Genomic DNA, 12631 nt, shown 5'->3' on the forward strand with positions numbered 1-12631 from the left:
CTCTTTAAATGACTGAGGAACCTTTTCTCTCCTCAATGAGAAATTAATCAATTTTAATTCAGTTAGAAACTCCTGGGCCCATATTTATCAAGCTTCTCAGAATTACTCATAAGAACACTGCTAAGAACTGACTTAAGAGTAAAAAAATTCTTGACTCAAAGCTGTGCTTAAAAGTTAGTTGTCAAGCATCATAGTCCTAATTTGAGTGAAGTGTAGGACTAAATCTTAAGTGTCAGTCTTAGTGCTGATTTACGACACTTGCTGATTTTGGATGACGATGTCGCCAAGGACCAATGACTGAATAGATTTCCTTCTTTAAGAATATTCTCAGATAGATTCACATTGAATGGTGAAATTCCCAAGAGGAGTTTATATTAAATACACATTTAACAATAAAGAATTTTCCAGATAATACATTATGATATAAAGTTTATCTTTATATGAGCGCCATCAAACGCGCTCCCGGTCCCGCCCTGGACTTTAATAGCTTCTGTGTTTTGCAGCTTTTTGCTCATGTTCAAAACTTTCTGCTCATTCAGAATTTCTCCCACATAGGCTATCTTTGTTCTCTGACATGTTGAGAAAAGAAGTTGTAATATTACAAGAGCCATCATTTAATGAGAATTCATAATATTTCTAAACAGTCTACCTCCCCTATACTCTGGTGTGCATTATCCTGCTTTGTTGTTCTGCTGATTTGGCCCCTTCTGTGTCTGCACAGAACCATTTGGGACTGTACTACTGGATGAGAGGAGGTGGAAAAACTAAACTTACTGAAAACACTTCTGTCTCACCACAAATCCACACAAATGTTCACTTCAGCACCTCAGCTAAAGTGCAGCTCACAATCCCAAACAGAGGAAGTCTGCCTCAGATAATTAGATGTTTATTTTGCAAAACTCTTTCAGTTATTTACCGAGACTCACAGCGCAAGACGCTTCGCATCAGCAGTTCACTAGCTGCGACTGGCTAATTAACGTTACATGCGCGTAGGAGCCATAATACATGAGGAGGACATGTCCCCCCCACATTTTGGAGTTGGCTCATAGCCAGGCATTTTCAGTGACTAATCAATCAATCGCACATTCCGCATCAGACATGATTAAACGGTTGAAGTAGGCCTATAGAAAACATGCGACAGAAGGCAAATGCGGTGCTGAAAAGTTAAGGGAGAAAAAAAGAGTTCTCTGGAGGCAGGTGCAGCAAAGTGCCTCAATATTGTGTTTATTTTGTGCTGTTCTTTTTGTAGCTGAAGACAGCAGTGAGGACGCCTGCTGCAGGGGGGGTAGTGACGTGTTACTAGTAACATCATTTTGAAAATAAAATTAAAAAAGTAACTGGCACCTTTTCACGTTCCTTTTTTAAAACTGTAGCCTACTTTTACTCTTTACTCCAGTATTTTCTGTGGGCCAGTAATCTACTTTTACTTTCGCTACATTTTCCATTCATACCTTAATAACTTCACCAGTCTGTAATCTGCATTAGGCTTCGTTAACCGAATGAGCTGTCAGCCAGGCTGTGTGCGCGCTGTTACGCAGAAGAGCGCCAGGTCTCCTCTGTGTGAAAGAGCCGGGCAGATGCAAACATTTATAAAATCAGGCAAATACCTTTTCAGTTAAAGGCTTTAGTGTTCTACAGAAACAACTGAAATCCAGTGAGCTCTCACCATGGCGCTGGTCGCCGTGTTGGAAAGCAGCCTGCGTCGCTCTTTAACAAGCCAACGGCGCATTAAAAGCGTATTTAGTGCAGAGCAAACGTAAACTTCACACTGTAACATCCAAGTCTGATGATCACTAGAATGATTCTGATAAATTAACAGTATCCTGTTGTTGAAAAGAGCATCGCTTTCTTTTGATGGATATTTGCCTGTTTTGTTTTGTTTTTTTCATAGCCTACTGTTTAATAGCGATGTGTGTCGATAAAAAGAATGTCGCCGGTGAAACTAATCTTGGCTTTCACTTAGCAGCTACCAGCTGTTATTTATTCAGGAAACAATCATTTTTGAGATGCACAGAGAGAGAAAATATGGTGGATAAAACCGTCCTGTTGGGCTTTACGCATGAAGCACAGCTTCCTCTGTATGCAGGTTTACCTGCTTCAACAACGAGCTGCTCCTGTGTTGCTGCCACAATCATTCTATGCGTAAGATTATTTAGATGCTTTAGGAATAATCAGATTGTTTTGGCTGCCTGTGCTGCTACAAAGCAAGAGGTTTGGTTGGCTACATGTCCATAATAAGATACAGGCAACAATAGTCGGCTGGGCAGCAAGCATGATATTTTAAAGTGATCTTATCAACACATTCATGGAGATTTAATAATTTAATTATTAAACAGAAATAGCTAAAGATAATCAACCAGCACAGCAAATTGCATTCCCTAGAAATAACCATGTTGCAGCAGTTTCAAACCTGATGAACAGCAGATAAAATATATAATTATATTTATACATGAGTAGGTTTGTCATTTTTTTCTTCCTTTTTATGGGAGTAATTGTACTTTTTCTTGAGTAAAGATTTTGAGTAGCTACCCGACACTGGCCAGCAGCACCAGTACTAGCGCTGACATGGTGAACATGAGACAGACAGCAGAGATGAGGTCAATAGCAGAACAGAGTCAAAGCAGCAGTTTATGGTCAGATTGATGATGATATGACTTATTTAGTCATCTACTCAAGGGCTCAGCTGAAGTGATTACTTTAGGGCTGTTAGAGGGATGTTTCTAGTTTTGAAAATGTATTTGAAGGTTAATTTACTTATGTACTCAACTTGCATAAAATACTCAAGAATGCAGGAATAAAGGTCTCTAAAGGACCAGAGGCCCCGGCAAATGCTTTGTCTGGAGAGCGGGCTGACCAGGGACAACCTCCTGGGCCACTTTTTTGCCTCTGTTTGTGACCATCCTTGACCTTAAAAACATGTGCCAGGAGGTGTGCATGTGTCTCTGCTACGTGTCCATAAACAATTGAAAAGTATTCAAAATGTTAACACAGAGACGAGCATCCTGCAGTATTTTAAGAGGGCAGAGGTCACAGGAGCAGGAGTAGAAAAAACTGAGGAGGACGAGCTTGTAAGTTGTATGGATAGCTAGTAGACATAATATTCTAAAACTCACATGGTAAAAAGACTTTGTTAGTCCAACGGCATGTCATAAGAGTTTGCATTGAAGACAGCTCTGTGTTCACAAATATTTGTTGCAGGGAGAGTCAGGGCCAAGTGAGACACAGGAAATATCACAGACAGCTCAGAAGTGTAACGTTAGGATAACTAAATACAGTACAATTGTACTGTGGCTAGCTACATTAACTAGCAGCTGTTCCATGGTTTTTATGGTAGTCGGTTTTGTTCTAGTTATATTATACTCCCTCTCTCTGACCCTCTCCCTCTCCAAGTTTTCATAATCTCCCCTCTCCAGACTATTCTCCATCTTCTGTCACTACAAATACCCTATTTTAGCCACACAGAAGTACAATCTGTCAAATGTCATTAGAAATGAGCATTTAAGTGCTTTATTTAAAATAAAAATTGGGGGGCCGAACCCCCCTAGCATTTCAGCGTCCCCCCAAGGGACGCACTCACAGAGGACAATCACTCAGACAGAACGCTCAGTACTGAGTGAGTCAACAAGAAGCATGAAATGAATGAGCACATGGGAAGACCAGGAGGCCGCCGAGCAGATATCGTCCACCGACATTCCACGCCACAGAGGAGGAAACACCATACTGGATGGCAGACCTCGGTCCATGAGCAGCTGGAGGAACAAAAACACCCCCGGCAGTGGACAGGCCACCGGGTACAAGCCCTGGTCCAAACACCAGCATTGGAACGCCGACCATTTGGAGGAGTAAGAAGACTGAGTAGAGGCGGGTGAACCCTGGATGGTACACACCACCTCCCGGGAGAGACCTAGACCCTCCAGGCGCCGCCTCCCAGCGGCCAGACCCACAGGGGCTGGCTGAGAAGCGGATAGCTCCTGATGACACCTCCCGCCTGAGAGAGGGCATCACCTCTCCTGGGGAGTTTCCACAGCTGATCCGACAGCAGCCGCTGGAGTCAGGGAAACCAGGACGCGCTCGTGTACTCTGGAGCCACCAGGATCCCAGCCAAAGTTGAAGACTGCAGACGATCCAGGAAACGCGGGATCAGCCGAACCGGCTATACAGTAGGCGGGGGGGCCAAAGGGGTTGCCCAAAGACATCCGTCCGAAAACCACAGGGCACACAGCATTCTCTTGGTTTGCAAACAGATCCACATCTGCCACTCCGACTTGAACCAGATCGGGGCAATCAGATCGAGGTGAAGGTGCCACACGTCTGGGTGAGGGCCCCCCTCGACATGATATTCTGCGGCAGCAGCGGGCCAAGGAACATGGTCCTGTGTTTCATTTCAAAACACTTTGTCTCAACAGAGAAAGCGCAAGCAGAGCATGAACAGTGGACACACAATTCGCCCTCAAAATGTCACTGGCGCTTCCCGGCTGCACAGGCACAGACCACAAGCAGGCCAACCCCAGCGCCTTGGGAGCATGACGCTGACACCGGTGGGGCAGGAGGCCGGGGGACGGCGTAGGGAATTACGCCTGCTGTAGCCTCGAGCCGACCATGGTGGTTCTTCTTGTGGCCGCAGTGGTCTCACCAGGGAGCGGGATTAGGACAACACCACTCACAGGGTTGAGTGTGTGTGTATCCTGTCCACACAAAGGGTAATGTCCGCTTTTGTGGGTTCATATGATGCAGCCTGCCTTCTGTGAACAAAGGGGAACCCCCAGGCGCACTAAAGGACCGTCTAAGTGATGGTGTCTCTTAAGTCTTAAAGTTGCTGTGGTGTTCACACTACGTGACTGATCGTTGACAGGAGGTCACACACTAATGAGCTGACAACGTCTCTGTCACCCGACAACCCTATCTGGTTTCCAAATCACGTTTTGTCAAGGAAACACACTCGAGAAGTGACACAAGAAATTATGTGAAACCATGTGCAAAAGGAAAACAGTAGTCATTTTAAAAATGGATGTAGGGAAGAAACGAGTGGTGCAAGCTGTTTGCACAATGATTTGTTATGATAAAGCACAAAAAAGGAAAAGACAAGAATATGGGTGAAAGAATGGATTATGGGTTCACCTCTTGGTGACCTCACCCAATGCCTTGGCCACTCATAGGCTCCAGATATTTGGCATGCTAGATATCTGTGCCATGTGAACTAGGCTAAGAGGGAGGAGACAGAGAGAAATTTAGGGTTTGTTCAAAATAACCTGTGGGGCCACAAGGTCAGTGACCACTGTAACTGACCCAGAGTTCAAGTTAGCTCCCTTTCTGGAATGGAAAAACTATCTCCCTCATCTCAGGCTTAACAAACTCAGAGTTTGCTCTAAACCTATTTTCTGGAATACACCCCAGGGCTGCACATAATGCCTACATGCTTGACTCAAACTGGTAACTCATAGTCCTTTAGAATGAACGTTTTCCATTACTTACTCATCATCATAAGATTCAGTGCCTCATGTCGCTAATCTTTTGTTTCTTTTTTCGCATGACGCTGAGTCGCGATAGCCTATCAACGTTGAGACTGTCCGTATGTCACCGAGGCTTCAGAGCGTTGTGTGGAGAGGACCAGGCAGAGCGGGAGATTTAAAATCTGCAGGCCAGCTGAAAGCTGCTAAACTTGGGGGAGAGGAGCAATGAGCAGCTTTTGGGCAAATAAACACCTGTGGTCGGACTAGATTATGTTCAACAGCTACGCCGTTTGCTCGAGGGAGGAGCTCGGGGTCATTAAATTAGCTTTTTACTTTAGTTTTTGGGATTGCAACGTTGATTTATCTTCACTCGAGCTTCTCAGCAGCTAGATTCCGTGCACATCCGTTCCAGTGTTGTTAGCGTTTTTGGCACTACTTCATATTTATATAAAAACCAGACAAAACTGGACATTCCTGGGAGAAAAGAAAGCGAGGAGGTTGAACTACCTGATGAGTTCAAAAAACATGTGTCTGTAACTTTATTCCAGGTATCGTTGTACTTTACTGTGACCAAGTTAGCATAGCATAGCCCTGATGGATCCGAACTCCATTCAGAAAACATTTTAGAAGTTGTGTCTGCTGACAGACCTGACAAAGCATGAATTCATATGTTTAACAAATCTGCATCATATTGTAGTTATTTCGGCATCAGCAATAAAACCCCCGTGAGGAAAGCGTGGATTAAATTTGCGTTTGGTCTGAATGCACAGTAACGTTAAGATGTGTTCCCACCGAAAGTGAATCCAGCGTTTTGGGCGGCTTGATTACATACATAGTCAATGTAAAGACGAATTCCATTCAGAAAACACGTATTTTAAAAGTTGTTATCCTGCTGTCTTGCTGACAGACCTGATAAAGTATGAATTCATATTTCTAACAAAACAGCATCATATTGTAGTTATTTCAGCATCAGTTTGATGCGTTTATTGCAATTAAATCACAGCCAAGGGTTTACTTTGTGTTCATATAGCTGTAGTTTATTCGCTTAAAACGCGTGTGTGAACACTCAAAATGTCCAGTGGTCAAACTTGCGCGAGTAAAGCGAGGCGAATATTAAATTCGCTTTCGGTGTGAACGCAGCTTTACAGTAACCTTATTTACCGCGGTCTACTTTACGAGCATGGATCAGTTGAACCTCAAGCTGATAAAAATATTAGCCTACTGTAACGTTGCAGTGGGAGTTTACCTGAGTTTCCAGCATGTTGTGTGAAGCGGCTCAAGACAGACAGGTCTGTCTATAGCCACTGTCACGTTGCCTTTTTTTCTGCCTTTTTTACCCAAGTTGATTGTGGGATCTCTATGAAAGCGGTTGTGTTTCGGGTTATGCTCGCTCATGAGTTCAAGTAAGCACACGTACGAGCACACACCCGGTTGCCCCTTTAGTTTGGGATTCGTAGAATAGATTTTGTGAACCTGCAATGAAGAATTTGAGAAGGTGTAACGGTTATGTTTGTAGGAGAAGAAAAAAAATCTACAAGTCTGCAAATCCTAAAGCATTTTTCTCTGTGGCTTCAAATTAACTGATACCTGTGATATTATTTTCTACAACAACAAGTAATTACCGTAATCCCCTTCCCCCACCTTTCCGCCACCCGCTCCGTACCGCCGCTATCCGTTCAAAACATAGTCGGACTTGCCACTAGCAAGACTGACCAGCAACATTGCTCAAAAAGTTGCCCCCGTGTATCATCAGCTTAAAAGGAAGAGAAGTACAAATGTAACGTGAACCACAAATTGACAGGAAGCAATCCACAAAAGTATATAATATTTATTTTTGTGGATATGACTTTATACAACACAAATGTTTGTGGATAGTGACATTTGTAAATCATGGTACACATTTGTAGACAAATACTGTATTAAAGTCCAATAAACGGCTTCCTAGGAAGGAGGTGAGGAGAGGAATCGAGGATGTACAAATTGGCCACAGTATCTTTGAACAGTCTGATTATGACTGATCAGACTGTGGCCTAGACACGCTCGTTTGGCTTTGCCTTGTGTTTTCTGAGGATCTGTGTTACCTTGACAGTCCAGCAGAGGTCCCTAGTGTAATCTTTACCTGTAGACTATAGTCTTACCCTCCTCTGAGTATTCAGATCTGTCGGCTGAGTTCAGTTAAAGTTTAGTTTTGTCCCATCAGTCCAGCTTCTCAGATTGTCAATAACCCAGAAGGACTGGGTAAGTGGTTACAGAGCTTTATTATTTTAAACAAGCCAGATAGAGTCTGGTGGTAAATATTATGTAGCTTTCATACCAACAATGACAAAGTACTCACAAGAGAAAACGGTTGCACTTCTCCTGCGATGAATTTTAGTCGGGTCCTTTATATTATTTTTGATCTCCAAAACAAATTAAGGATGATTAAATGTGGAGCTAGTTTATCAACTTTAGATACAGCCAGGCAGTTTAGTTCAGTGGTTTCTGTGTCGGGTCACTCCAAAGGGTCACAAGATGAATTGAGGGGTTGTGACATTGTTTTATAACATAAGACCGTAAATGAACTACTAACAACTCAAAGACATCTGAAACTTTTCACATGTTTCTTTTTATGTAAAATCTTAATCTGTGAAGTAACTGTCTGTCAAATAAAAAAGTACAATAGAAAGTGGCAGAACCTGGAAATACTCAAGTAAAGTACAAGTACCTACTTTGTTTGTTTCACCTTCCACCACTGATGATACACCATGCAATGCGTAGGTGTATCAGTGCACCTGATGATGATTCCTTCACCTTTAAATCTTTTTTGTAACGGGTCTTTTTCACAACTTTTCAGCTACTCAAGTTTCCCAGCAAGTCATTAAAGCCAGCATGAACGAATCTAGAACCCTGAAACTGAAGCAGCTAAATAGAATTTAGCCCTCATTTATTTTATTTACATACTGTGTCCACTCTTGTTTCCAATCTTTGGGTTTGGCCATCTCCTCACTGTCTCAGTATGTCTATCAATACAACATAGAACTTGTGGATTATGGTCCTTTTTTTAAGGCAAGACATTACAGGTGAACTGGGTAAACTTTTTAACCACATCTAACAGAGGGCACCGTGAAACGCCCCCTGTTGATTACTTACGTTAAAAACAAAATTATGAATAATCTAATTAAATATGCACAAATTTGTATACATTTCCAGAACCAAAATCTGCAGATTGAATAAAACCAGGTTGAAAATTCTTGTTTCATTTTGTTGACATGTTAGAGTCAAAGGTGTTTCCAGGGCTTTGGATCTGTTTTTATCACTCCATAAATCAGAAAATACTGTCAATGGCCATAACAAAATGTATTTTTGCCATTTTTTAAGAATAAGATGTAGACTATGAATAATATAAGCAAAGCCCTCTGTAAATACCTTCAGATTATAGAATAAATATTTAAGTCCAGATATCTAACAGCTATATTTGTGAAAATTTTATAAATCTTTATTAAAAACCATTTCTGATAGACACATTATCTAATTAAATTCTTACAACAACAAAATGGCACATCTAGAACACATCAAAATTCATAACGGAATATCACAGCATGTCTGGCCTTCAACTGAAGAGAACCACAGTACACACATACTCTTTTTCATGCACTTTTACTTTTGGTGAATTTAGAAGAACTCTACAGACACAAATAGACAAAGCATAGTAATATAAACACCTAAATGTGTATTTTGGATGTTGTCCAGCAGTCTGAACCATGACATGTACTTGAAGCAAAATAGTCCAAAAAACAAAATAGTTTTTACCTGCCATGACTGGCCTCAATATCTAAATATTTAAATAAAATTTTATTGAATGTTATTTTTAGTTTGTCCTTATATATGTAAATATTTAGTTCTTTTCTATTTTAACTTATTATTCAATGTTTTACTGCACAGCAGTATTGTCATTCAGTTAGTGAAAAACAAAATTCACCAAAAGTCATAAGATAAGACAAACCTTTATTTGTCCCACAGTGGGGAAATTGCAGTTTGCAACAGCAAAGACAAGAGCAGAGATAGATAAGTGTACAAAGTAGCATAAACAAGTGTCAGACAAGAAAGTACCATTCTTACAGTAAATAAATAAAAAAACAAAGTTACTGTACATTAAATAAGACTAAAGGACTATGCCTTATACAGTACAGTCTCCTGCGGAATAAATAAATACTGGTAGTATAAAAGTGTTGTAAAAGGGAAATGCACATAAGTCAGATATAGCAAACTGTATTATACAATAATTGCACATGAATTAGTAAAATTGCACTTATGATAATTGCACAAATAAAAATTATGCACAGATGTAATAATGGCACATGGGATATATTGCACAGAGTCAACGGTGTTCATTGTTCAGTCTGACGGCCGCTGGAAGGAAAGATCTGTGGTATTTCTACTTCACACAGCGGGGGTGGAGCAGCCTGTCACTGAAACTGCTCTCCAGGGCTGACAGGGTGTAGTGCAGGGGGTGCGACTCATGGTCCAGCATAGCTGTCAGTTTAGCCAGGACCCTTCTGTCTCCCACCTCCCTCACTGAGTCCAGAGGGGCAGCCCAGGACAGAGCTAGATTTCTTGATCATCTTCTCCAATTGTTTTCTGTCCCTCTCAAGGTACTTGAGGTGCTTCTTTCACCTTTTTCCCGCTGAATAGTAACTGGCATTACATGTGCAAATTAATGTGTAAATCTAACTAAAGAAGAAAACGTCTCTGTAGATAAATGTGCACTGTCTTCACTAGATAAACAAAATATATTCTGAAGCCTGTGCTTTCATAGACTTATATCCTACTGACATAGTTATTCTACGTTATTTGTGTATACAGTAAACACGCCTCTATCTCTGTGACAATCTAAACTGAAAATTGTAGATTAAATCAGACCATACCTCACACATGACAGTTAATGATAATAAGGCATGCACATCTACACAACCGAACAACAGCCAGTGAGTAAAATGAAAAGCATACACCTACTAGCTAACAATATATTGAAATAGTATAGCAAATTACAACATCTTGGTTGATTGTTGTTCGTCATGATGATGTAGTGATGAGGACTTTTCTCCTTTCAGCCACTAGCAGCACCTAAAACAGCTGGACAACATGTTTTAGCAACCATTAGTCAAACAGGAGGAAACTGGGAATTGACTGCTAACCCACAACTGGTTTGGTTTCTGTTCCCCTCCTTTTCCTCCCCCTCTCCTCTCTTGCACTAGGCTTCTCTGTCCTGGACTGTCAGCTGCTCTGGGACCTCTCTCTCTCTCCGTGCCTCATTCAGTCCTTCAGCCTCTCCCCTTCTCTCCCTCACTCCCTACTTTGCACGTTATCCTGTCTCTCTCCCCTCTGTGTGAATGCTGTCGTCCTCTTCTGTGTTTGTGTGTCCTGTCCTCTCTCTGTGAAGGAGAGGAGTTGGTGTGGCTCAGATCCCACTGCCACACCTGAAGCTGCTCAGTTGTCCTCTGGATGTGTCCTCTTTACAAGCTACATTTTGTCATGATAACTGTATATAGGGCTTTCTGTTCTGAATCTATTATGTACACACATCATCTATTTGCTGTCTGTCCGTCCTGAGAGAGGGATCCCTCTTCTCTTGCTCTTCCTTAGCTTTCTTTCACTTTTTGCCAGTTAAAAGGCTGTTGTTGATTATTATTATTATTTTTTTTTTTTGGTTCATTCATCTGAATCAAGGGTATGAGGGTGTTGTATGCTGTACTCTGCCTTGAAGCAAATTATGATTTGTGATATTGGGCTATATAAATAAAAGTGACATGATTTTTATTTTTTTATTTTATTGTATACTTAATGCCACACATCCCACTTTTTCTTTTAATAAATCAATAAAAATGAATGAAAACAACAATTTCTATGCCTTTAGCATTGTCACACCCTGTCATTTATTTATCAAACTAAATAACTTGTTATTGTTGCCAGACAGTTTCGTAAAAAAAAAAAAAAAAACTTAGTAAGTAGGCGTACAGCGCTTACACATTACTAATTACTCGCCTATGAACGACTTCCGAAATGGAGGTGTTTGGAAATACGAGGAGAGCTTGAAGGCACCACTGCTTCTGTTACCTGGTCGTGACTGAGGCGTTTCATTTGTCTGAGCCGCCGCCGCTTGGCTGGCTGTAGCGCCGTCTCTCAGCGCCATATGAAGGTACTGTTTTGAAGCTGATATAGACGCAGTTTCTGTCTCATCCTGATACATTTCCCCGCATGAGAGACGTCACAGCTCCGAAAATGAGCAGTTTGAGGGCATGTAAGGAACCATTTGGTAAGTCAGATATTAAGCGTCTTCATAGACTCTGGGTCCAGCTCAGTAGGTGGGCTAGTTTATGTGTGCTGCATTTGTTTTACATTAGGCTATCTTAGTTAACTCTGAGACCTCCTATATTTATCTTATTATTTTTTATCGTTTTAGACAACAAGCAAAATACGTTTTTACCATGAAATTTTATTGTATCGAAATAGCTTAATAGATATTTAGAACGTTTTTAATTCGTTAAAACTCATGTTAAGTCTTTAGAATTGTTACTCTGAGGGCAACAAGTTTTCTCTTAGCCGTCGACAACCACAACCAAGTCAGTTTCCACAATTAAAAATTCCGTCAGTGTCTTAAGGGAATAACCGTTAGCTTACCTTCGGCCCCCGTATTTAGACTACACTACCACATGAGTAAGCTTCATCCATCCTGTGTGTGTGACTGACTGAAATGAATAAGTAAGAGTACCGCTGACCACAGCCTAGGCTTATCTCGCATGAGCTCTGAGCGTCGGATCAGAATGCAGGTTGTTTTTTCCCTCTTCATATGAATGTTCATTTTTTTAGTGTGCTGAATCCTATTCAGTGTTTATTTCTGTTCATATGAATGCAACTAAGAGTTACAGTTTTAAAAACGAATAATCCCTAATAGCATTTAGCAAATGAGACACACTTTATAACGGCTTGTAAGTTTTATTAATGGTTAATAATTAATATTATAGAGCAGTTCTAAGCCATTAATAAGCAACATTTGGGTTACCAGGTTATGAAAAACTACTTTTGCTGGTTACTGTCCTGCTCCATCATGACATTTTGCATCGTACAACCTTAATAATTAACATTTATGATTGCAGATGACAAATTTTACTAAAGATACTAACTTTTGTGGTCATCTTAAAAAA

This window comes from Micropterus salmoides, unplaced genomic scaffold (assembly GCF_014851395.1).
Source record: "Micropterus salmoides isolate LMB-PRFRI ecotype aquatic unplaced genomic scaffold, ASM1485139v1 Ms_hic_scaffold_22, whole genome shotgun sequence".
Lineage (NCBI taxonomy): Eukaryota > Metazoa > Chordata > Actinopteri > Centrarchiformes > Centrarchidae > Micropterus > Micropterus salmoides.